This window comes from Hakea prostrata, chromosome 10 (assembly GCF_041222555.1).
Source record: "Hakea prostrata isolate BN-2017 chromosome 10, UWA_Hpros_2, whole genome shotgun sequence".
NCBI lineage: Eukaryota > Viridiplantae > Streptophyta > Magnoliopsida > Proteales > Proteaceae > Hakea > Hakea prostrata.
The window spans coordinates 3336140-3345442 of record NC_142609.1 but is presented as its reverse complement, the minus strand read 5'-3'; positions in this window follow the sequence as shown (position 1 = coordinate 3345442).

Sequence of the window (9303 nt, the reverse complement as noted above, 5' to 3'; positions counted from 1 at the left end):
ATTAACACCTAAGTCAAGGTTGCCCCTGGTTTTTCGTGGTTTAACTCGGTCGAACCAGCTTACCAAACCAAACAAAACAATATAAAATATAAATACAAATTGTTGCTTGTTTGCTTTCTTTGCTCTTCTAAAGAAACTATTACTATTCAGAAAGCACCATAAGAGGTAGTTTAGTATGGTCGGTGTTTCATAATTGTAACCTAAAGTCAAGACATTGAAACAATCTCCTAAGTTTTTTGCTTGTACGAAAACCTTCGACATCAGCTTTGTAGTCATCACTCATCATGACAACTTTTCAAAGTTAAATTTTTGCTAAAGATAAAAAGATGTTGGTTATGAAAGGGTAATTTGGACAACATATACTTTTTTTAATTCCACCTTTTAAGTCTATCGTTATGTGTGTGATGCAAAATTCATAAGAAGATGGCAATCAATTTTATGAATGTGTGGTGAGTTTGGTTATCTTTAATGAGGATTTTGTTTGGGTTCAGCATGTCTAGATGCGACTGTTCAAGGTCAAAATCTCGATTCGACGGCCGAAAATTTCGTTTAATAGTTCAGTGCCATAAATGCACTGAACCTATGCAAAATCATTCTAATGGAGAGGGAGGCATTTGGGTCCCTTTGAGAATTAATTGAGCCTTGGCTTTTATCATATACATCCTATGTTGGCTTGATTTCTACTTTCTATATGCAGACAATGAGAGTTATAATCAAACTTCTTTCTTTTGCTAAAATTGTTCAAACATATTTTTTCCATATGACAACTATATATACAAATGAGGTGATTTGACTAGACTTACCATGATGATCCTTGCTTTGGTTATTTAACCTCTTATATTTTGGTTGATAATAAGGGGGGAAGGGGGGAGGGGGAGGGGGGGGGGGGGGAGAAAAAACTTGACCAAAAAATGGTCACAAAGAGGGAGCAAAGACAAGGATGGGAGTTGCAACACATTCTGGCTTGATTCCTCTATTCCTAGAGAAAGAGAAGAGTGAAAAAAGCAAGAAAGAAGAGTGGGAGGATTTGGCATTGTCATGAATAACTATGATGAGTTCTAGAATTCACAAAGTTTGCAGAGAAAGAGAAGAGAAGTGAAGAGGTGTGAAAGACGGGGGAGGGTTTAGGGGTTAAAAACTTTTACAATATTGTATTTAATTTCAATCATCGGATTTTTGCTTAGACACGCACATAAGGCACTGCTCGTTTGCAGAATTGGGAGTAAGAAAAAATAAACATGTAGAACCTATATGTAGTAGGGTAGGGAAAAAAAAATTTTGTGAAAAAAAATTCAAATGTGGCTCTCACTTTTTTTATATCCCACACTTTTTTAAATAAAAAAAGTCATACTTTGAAATTGTGAAAAAAAATTTTTTTTTTTTCACCCCACTTCAAATTTTAGAAAACAAAAACTACTTAAAGAAATAAATGGCAATGGATTTCATAAAATTGAACTGCTATGAATCCCATTGGACTTAGTGGGCCTATCTTAAGAATGTAATCGAGTTACACATAAACTGGTTTAAAAGAGTCTTAAATCGAGCAAAAAAAAAAAAAAAAAAAAAAAAAAACTTGATAAAAATCCTATAAGTCTTGGTGTGCTTTTGACATCAATCTTAGAAAAAGGCAGCCATCACACTCATTACCAAAATGGGAGAGACTAAGGATATGCATGGTATGAGATGTCTAAGAATCTTTCCTAAATTGTAATGAAGAAGTGGAAAATGAGAGAAAAGAGTAGGTATGGTAGCTGGATCCAACTAGTGGGTCACAACTCACAAGGGTCCTTGCAAATTGCTCGAGTTAATGCGTTGACGGTCAAGCGAGATTTCGGTCCGTTGGATCTAAATCTCGATAGAGATAGAAATCTCGACTATTGAAATTCAATGGTCGGGATCAAAATATCGACTGAGATTTCGATCCAACGGATGAAAATGACTTGCTCGATGGTTTGAACCAAAGTCCAAGGGTCCTCATGGATTGAGAGCCACTCATTCCATGATAGCACGGAAGTGTGTGCCACGTCATTGATGACTCCAACATCCAAACACTCTTTGTTTTTTCCTTTTTTTTGGGTAGAAACAACATCCAAACACCGTTGGGGGAAAATTGAACTTTTCTCCAGGTATTCTGATGGGCTTATGATGCCCACGAAGGCTAAAGTGCTTTTGTTTACTGTGATAGTGATAGGAAGGGATAGATGGATGGATTGATGGGCCCATTAAGCGTACTAAGGATTGGGCCGCATCTTAGAGCTCTGTGATTGATTGAGACAGTCAAAATTTACAGCAGAAAGGCCGGTGGTGATGTATGATTGCATGATTGAGAGAGAGAGAGAGAGAGAGAATGTGGACTATTTGCAGAGAGCCCATGGGTTTATCCACATCGGCCCATTAGGTGCAAGTTTGGTCCATGGGCCGTGACCCATCATGAACCCGCCTAGACCACACTGTTGGGTCCTCAAGTGGGTTGGGTTTTCCTTAGCCAAATTAGGGATAATCAGGTGAACTAAGCCCATTTAGGCCTTGGATCTGGTCTGGGGAAAATCGGTGATATATCGTGAAAAGTTGATTTTTTGGCGATAGATCGCCAAATTCACTATATTTAACAGAATTTCATTCTGTTTTTTATCAATTTTTCATTTGATTTTTGCCAAAGAGATGTAGGACCTCTTCAACCTCCGGGGGCGGCCTCCCGGACCTCTGCCCACTCACCGGGGAGCAAGAACCATTGTTTGTCTACAATAAAATATGAAGCATGAGTCATACTCATCATAATTGTATAATGAATTGTAGACTTTAGTACTTCTCTTCACTTATTGTGTATTTGTATTATCTTTGCATGTTTACATTATTTTATATGAGTTTTCCAAACTTTCAATTTTGTCCGCATATAGTCGGGCATTTGCCAATCAAAAATTATAGATTAAATAATGTTTTAAGCTAAAATAATGCCCCCATATTGTTATTGGCCTCAAATTAGGCTATGCAACAAAATTCAAACTAAAATGACCTTTAATATCCCTCGAAACCAAGGGACCGAATTTTCATCGACACCCTAACCAAAAGTCGCCCACATGTCGCCATGTCAGTGGTGTCGCTAGACACCGACACGGCAACATAGTCCAACATTTTGGACCTTGGTTGGCATTCATGTTGATTTACTCTCAATTTTATTTTTCACTCCAACTTATTATGAATACAAACCCTCGTTTATATCGAAAAAATAAAATATAAAACCCTGCTGGTCAAAACCAACCCAAACCCTTCCTTGAGCTTGACTCGACTTCTTCAACTTGAAGGATTGGTGTTTGGGTTCTCAAACCTTTACCAGGTTGGGTAGGATTGGTGTTTGGGTGTTTAGGTCCCTAACTGACCACCTCTGATCCTCCATGATCTTTTATCCCTTGTTTTAAGGAAGAGAGACACATGAAAGGTATTAGTGTATTTCCAAATAAAACTACCATTCTTAAATTCAATAGAAAAACATTTTATATATGGAATCAAATAATTTTATTTTTCTCTAAGAAAAATAAATTTTCATTATTACCAAAGAAAAGAACCTCTTTAGAAAAAGGACCATGGAATCTCTACAAGATTCTTTATCCAAAAAAAAAATTTTAATATAACCTTAATCCTGACAAGGTAGGGTTGGGTTTCAGGTTCTTATTTCTTGGCAAGATTGGGTAAGGTTTGGGTTTAGGGATTTAGGTCCCTAGACTAGAGTTGGGTCCCGGCCCACTGACACTAAAATGGCAATGGACTTCATAAAATTGAACAGGGATTAAGACTTATTGGACCAACAGACCCTAAAAATGTAAAAAGATGCATATAAACTGATTTAGGGCATGTTTGGTTACTTAAGTCTGGAGATTTCAAATATTATAGTCATGGTTTGTAAAATTAATCGAAACCATGGTTCAGAGAGTTCCATCAAGGTGATTTTGTGAATGCATAAATATTTAGTACTTTTTATAGTAATGATAAAATCTCTGAATTTCACCTCATACCCATAAATCTACATATTCACATTTTTAGTGTAAAAATGTGAATTTCTAAATTTCATGAATCTAAAAATTCACACAATCAAATGGATATAAATTTTTTATTTATGAATCTAGATATTTAAAAATTCTGAATTCCCGTAACCAAACATGCCTTAAAGAATCTTAAATGGAGAAAAAAAAATTGATAAAAATCCTATTATTCTTGGTGTGCTTTTTACAAAAATCTTAGAAAAAGGCAGCCCATCACGCTCATTACCAAATTGGGAGATACTAAGGATATGCATGGTATGAGATGTCAGGAAACTTTCCTAAATTGTCATGAAGCAGTGGAAAATGAGAGAAAAGGGTGGATATGGTAGCTGGATCCAACTGGATCCAACTGGGTCACAACTCACAAGGGTCCTCATGGATTGAGAGCCACACATTCCATAATAGCATGGAAGTGTATGCCACGTCATTGATGACTTCAACATCCAAACACTCTTGGGAAAAAATTGAACTTTTCTCCAGATAATCTGATGGGCTTCTGATGCCCACAAAAGAAGGCTACAGTGCCTTGAAGGGATAGATGGATGGATTGATAGGCCCATTAAGCGACCAAGAATTGGGCCGCATCTTTAGAGCTCTGTGATTGGTTGAGATAGTCAAAATTTACAGCAGAAAGGCTGATGGTGGTGTATGAGTGTGTGATAGAGAGAGAGAATGTGAACTGTTTGCAGAGAGCCCATGGGTTTATCCATATCGGCCCATTAGTGTGCAAATTTGGTCCATGGGCCGTGACCCATCATGAACCCTTCTAGACCACACCGTTGGGTCCTCAAGTGGGTTGGGTTTTCCTTAGCCCGATTAGGGCCAATCAGGTGAACTAAGCCCATTTAGGCCTTGAATCGGGTCCGGGCCGGGATTGGACTTAGTTATGGGGGTTTAGGGCTGGGCCCATGGTCTTCCAAGTCGATAGCGAAATAAAATGCCGCCTGATGGATGCTAACCCAAGAGTCCAAGACCTCCCCATGAGATTTTGAGTTTTTAACTGCTCAACTAACCCACCATTGGCAAATTTACTCACAATTTTATTTTTCACTCCAGCTTATTATGAATATAAATCCTAATTTTTACCAAAAAATCAAATATAAAACCCTATTGGTCAGAACCGACTCAAACCCTACTTGAGCTTGATTTTAGCTTGACCCATTTCTTTAACCCGAAGGGTAGGTTTGGGTTACAAAATAACTAGCTCTGCGAAGGCCTAATAGGTTTTGGTTTCACCCTCGAATCACCCCGGTTTGGCCTTATCAAACCCTATATTAATTTAATCAAATTAAAATTATGTATGAATCAAACCTGAATAATTATTTAAGCAAATATTTAACTAACAATATTGATGGATTTACCTTGGTTGGTAGTTTATAATTATATGTGGGTTTAAGGGTTCAAATCTCTTTGAATTGGTACCACTAACTCATGTATGAAAAAACTTTGTTTTTAACAATAAAAGTAGGGTAAGGTGAGGATAAAACAAAGCTAGTTACTTCGACCCTATCAGGAGGGTAAATTAGGGCAGATTCAGCTTAGAAAAACCCTGATAGGATAGGGTTTGGGTTTGGGATTCTCAAACCTTGATCAAGTGGGGTAGGGTTCGTGTTTGGATGTTTAGGTCCCTAAGATGGGATTCAACTTGGGTTTAGACTAACCTGACTACCTCTGTCCTCTATCACTGATAATGCAAGCCCGACTAGAAAGGACATCTTTATCCCTTGTTTTAAGAAAAAGAGATAGACACATTAAAGTATTAGTGTATTTCCAAATAAAACTACCACCCTTAAATCCAATAATAAAATATTTTATATATGGAATCACGCATGGAATGATGGTATAATCATTTCAAAATGTTTTTTTTGGGTAAATTAATAATTTCAAATTTTTAAATGTATTTAATGATCTGAATGAATTACCATCAAATTTATTCTAAATCAATCAAAGAGACTTTCTTGTATTTAGATATTTCTCCTTGGTTTTGACTTTACAAAAATAAATATTTTGTTTATAAATATCCGCTAGAAAAATTGTTGACAAGATGATTCAATGTGACGTATAGATTAACTCCTTGGTCCACTTTGCCAACATCATACAAAAGCATGAAAGTATTTTGTTTATGAAATATTTCCGGTAGAAAGGCGAAATTGTTTGATACCCCCGAAAATCGACGATTCTAAGGCGATTCACAAGTGTCGAATATCCGACGTTGATTTCCGACGATCCAAGAAAATGGCCGTTGAAGAGAAGAAGAAAGAAAGAGAGAAAGAAAGAAAACTTCTCCGGGTCGCCCAAATCGGTGAAACCGTGCTCCTTGTTATGTCTTCTCGCAAGTAAAACTACTGAGCTCGCCCAAACACCGAACTTCATCCCGCAACAAATGCATTTGCCTTTTCTTTGATCCATCCGCGGTGTCATCTCTCGTCGTTCACTTCAAATAGTTTTATGTTTTCGTTTCCAATGAGCAACATCGTGGTTTATGGATGCCTGGATTCTAAAGTAAAATGATAAAATAAATATTAAACTAAACATGAGCATTGTTGGGCGTTTTGCAAGATATTTCATCTTATTTTATTAATTTTTAAATCTTATTTGCAGGTGTGTAATAATGAAGTGTAACGTGTGACTTATGTGATGTGACTCGTTCATTGAGTAAGACCGTAGAGAATATTTTAAAATTTTTAGGGAAATTCAAATTGCTTGTGATAAGTAGAGGGTTTTTATTTGGGATCGACATCGAGATTCGTGTGGGTGCGAACAACGATATCCAACGAAATCTCGTTCCTTGCCTGAAAGTCTTCTGTTGCTCAAGTACCCAACACCAACACATAATTAAGAATAAGAAGCATAATGAAATTAAACTTGTAAACCATTTTTTCTATGAAAGACCCAAACCAATTTGATGAGCATGGTTTGGACTTGAGCTTTCTACACCTCCACTTTACATCCAATTTAGATATATTGGATACTTGGGGGTTTTCCTATCTTTTACATTTAAATTTATTTTATTTTATTTATTTATAACGGGTTTAACAGGCTGGTCTCGGGCTAAACAGTTCTGACTGAGGTTGTTTAGCCCAAACACAACCCATTAAACTTCGGTTCGGGTTGGTTCGGGCTATAACGGGTCGATTCGGTTCGATTTTAACTATTTGGGTTAGGTTTTGACACCCTTACTCTTAATATGTCCTAGGTCAGTCTAGTGACATGATATGCATATTATTTAATGCGATTACATATGAGTGCATGTAGATATGTTATAAGTCCTGAATTCATCTAAGTCTTGAACTTGACTTGATTTTTACATATTCTTGTGCTTTGATCTTGATGCTCATCTTGACCTTGATTCTTTGTTCAATATTACTTGATCTTGACTTCGGCTTGAGCATCTGGTGAGTTTGGTCCAATGAGTTGGATTTGGTCCACTTGTTTTAGTAATCAATTGGACAGTCACAATTCAATGTAGACAAGTAATTTGTGTTTGTCATCATCAAAACTATTAGACTCTGATGTGACAATGCTGACATTACATTTTCCAACAGTTATTGTTTTATAATGATACTTATTAAGCGTTATAAGAATGATTTTTCATCCTTTCCCTAATTGTCTCTAATTTGAATTCTTTCCATATTATTTCATCATCTCATTTTAATTATTTCCATTCATCACTCTTCTCATTTGAATTCCTTCCATTCATCATTATTTACATTTGAATTCTTTCCATACCATCTCATCCTTCCATTTCATCAATATCCTAATTTGGCTTTGGCTTGATTAGGTTTCTCTATTAAATCATTTCCATACAAACATTTCCATATATTATATTTACATGCAAATATTTCCATGTAGATAAGTAATTTGTGTTTGTTATCATCAAAACTATCAGACGCCGATGTGGCAATGCTGACATGGCATTTTCCAACAGTTATTGTTTTATAATGATACTTGGTTTAGGTCAATTATGTGCATTATTTTGATTTTGTAAATCAAGAACGAACAACAAAATCTCAAAATTTTGATTATGTTTCTATGAAGGCTCTCTCTTTATCTCCAATGGTCTACGCAGATTTTAGAGGACAAAAGAAAGAAGAGCAAGGATGACAATTTGTTCTTGCATGCATCCGATCGTTTCGTCTATTGTTTTCATGTAACCTCATGAGATCTCTGCATTGCTTCACTCTTCTTTCATTTTCTTTTTAAGTCTTCTTTGTCCTCTGATTGTCACATAATTATGTGTACTTGTACGTAGCTCCAATTCTTTAGGTTGAACATGAGATTTGGTTTTTTTTTTTTTTTTAATCCAAGAATCAAAAACCCTAGAAATTGCAAGGAATTGTTTGGACCAAATAAATATCATAAAAATCCAATACTGTACTATAGGAAGGAAGAAGAAGAATGAGACGAGATTACAAGTGAGGTTCCCTCTATTCACAAGGTGCTTTACGAATGAGATTCCCTCGATCAGGTAGGATTTGAGCAGGGCAAAACAAAATAGAGAGATTTCAGAGTCGAGTAAATCGAGGGGTTTGATTTTGTAAATTAGTTTACTATTAAACCCTTATAATGTAAAATTAGAAAGTAATATTTATACGTAAAACCCCCACCTCCACTATTCGATTTTATTTTGATTGCATGGCGTCTGGTGGTTGTATGTAGCAGTGGCTGCAACAAATAAAAATCTTACTTTCACCCCAATAATAGTGGGTGCCAGGTAAAAAAAACTCTAAAATTAAATAGATAATTATTTAAAAATAAAAAATAAATATAAGTAACCAAGGAAGTTTTTCAACCAACTTTAATTAAATAAAAATCTATAAATGCAACAATAATGGCTTAACCTCTCTTTGTTATAATTTGAGTAGAACATTAAATTTGAGCACTAACTAAAAGTCAATAACATTTCTATCATACCAAGTATTGAGATTTCAAATGATTGATTTACCCAAAAAAAAAAAAAAAAAAATTCAAATTATAGTATGGCTTTCCATTCAAAAAAGTATACCAAAGAGAGTCGAATCCATGACCTCTCCGTTAAAAGATGCTGGTTGACTAACCGTCTAAACCGAGTTCGGATCAGCTCCCTCGACAGCGCACAAAACAAAACAGTGGGGCCCACGGTGAAAAATACTTTTTGAAAAAAAAAAATTTAAAATTTCATCCATGGGCCCCACTGTTTTGTGTGGTCAGGAACCCGTCGGGAGCACTCTGTGCTACCCCGACGGGGTGAGGATCCGGATTCGTCTAAACCAAACTCATGGTCACA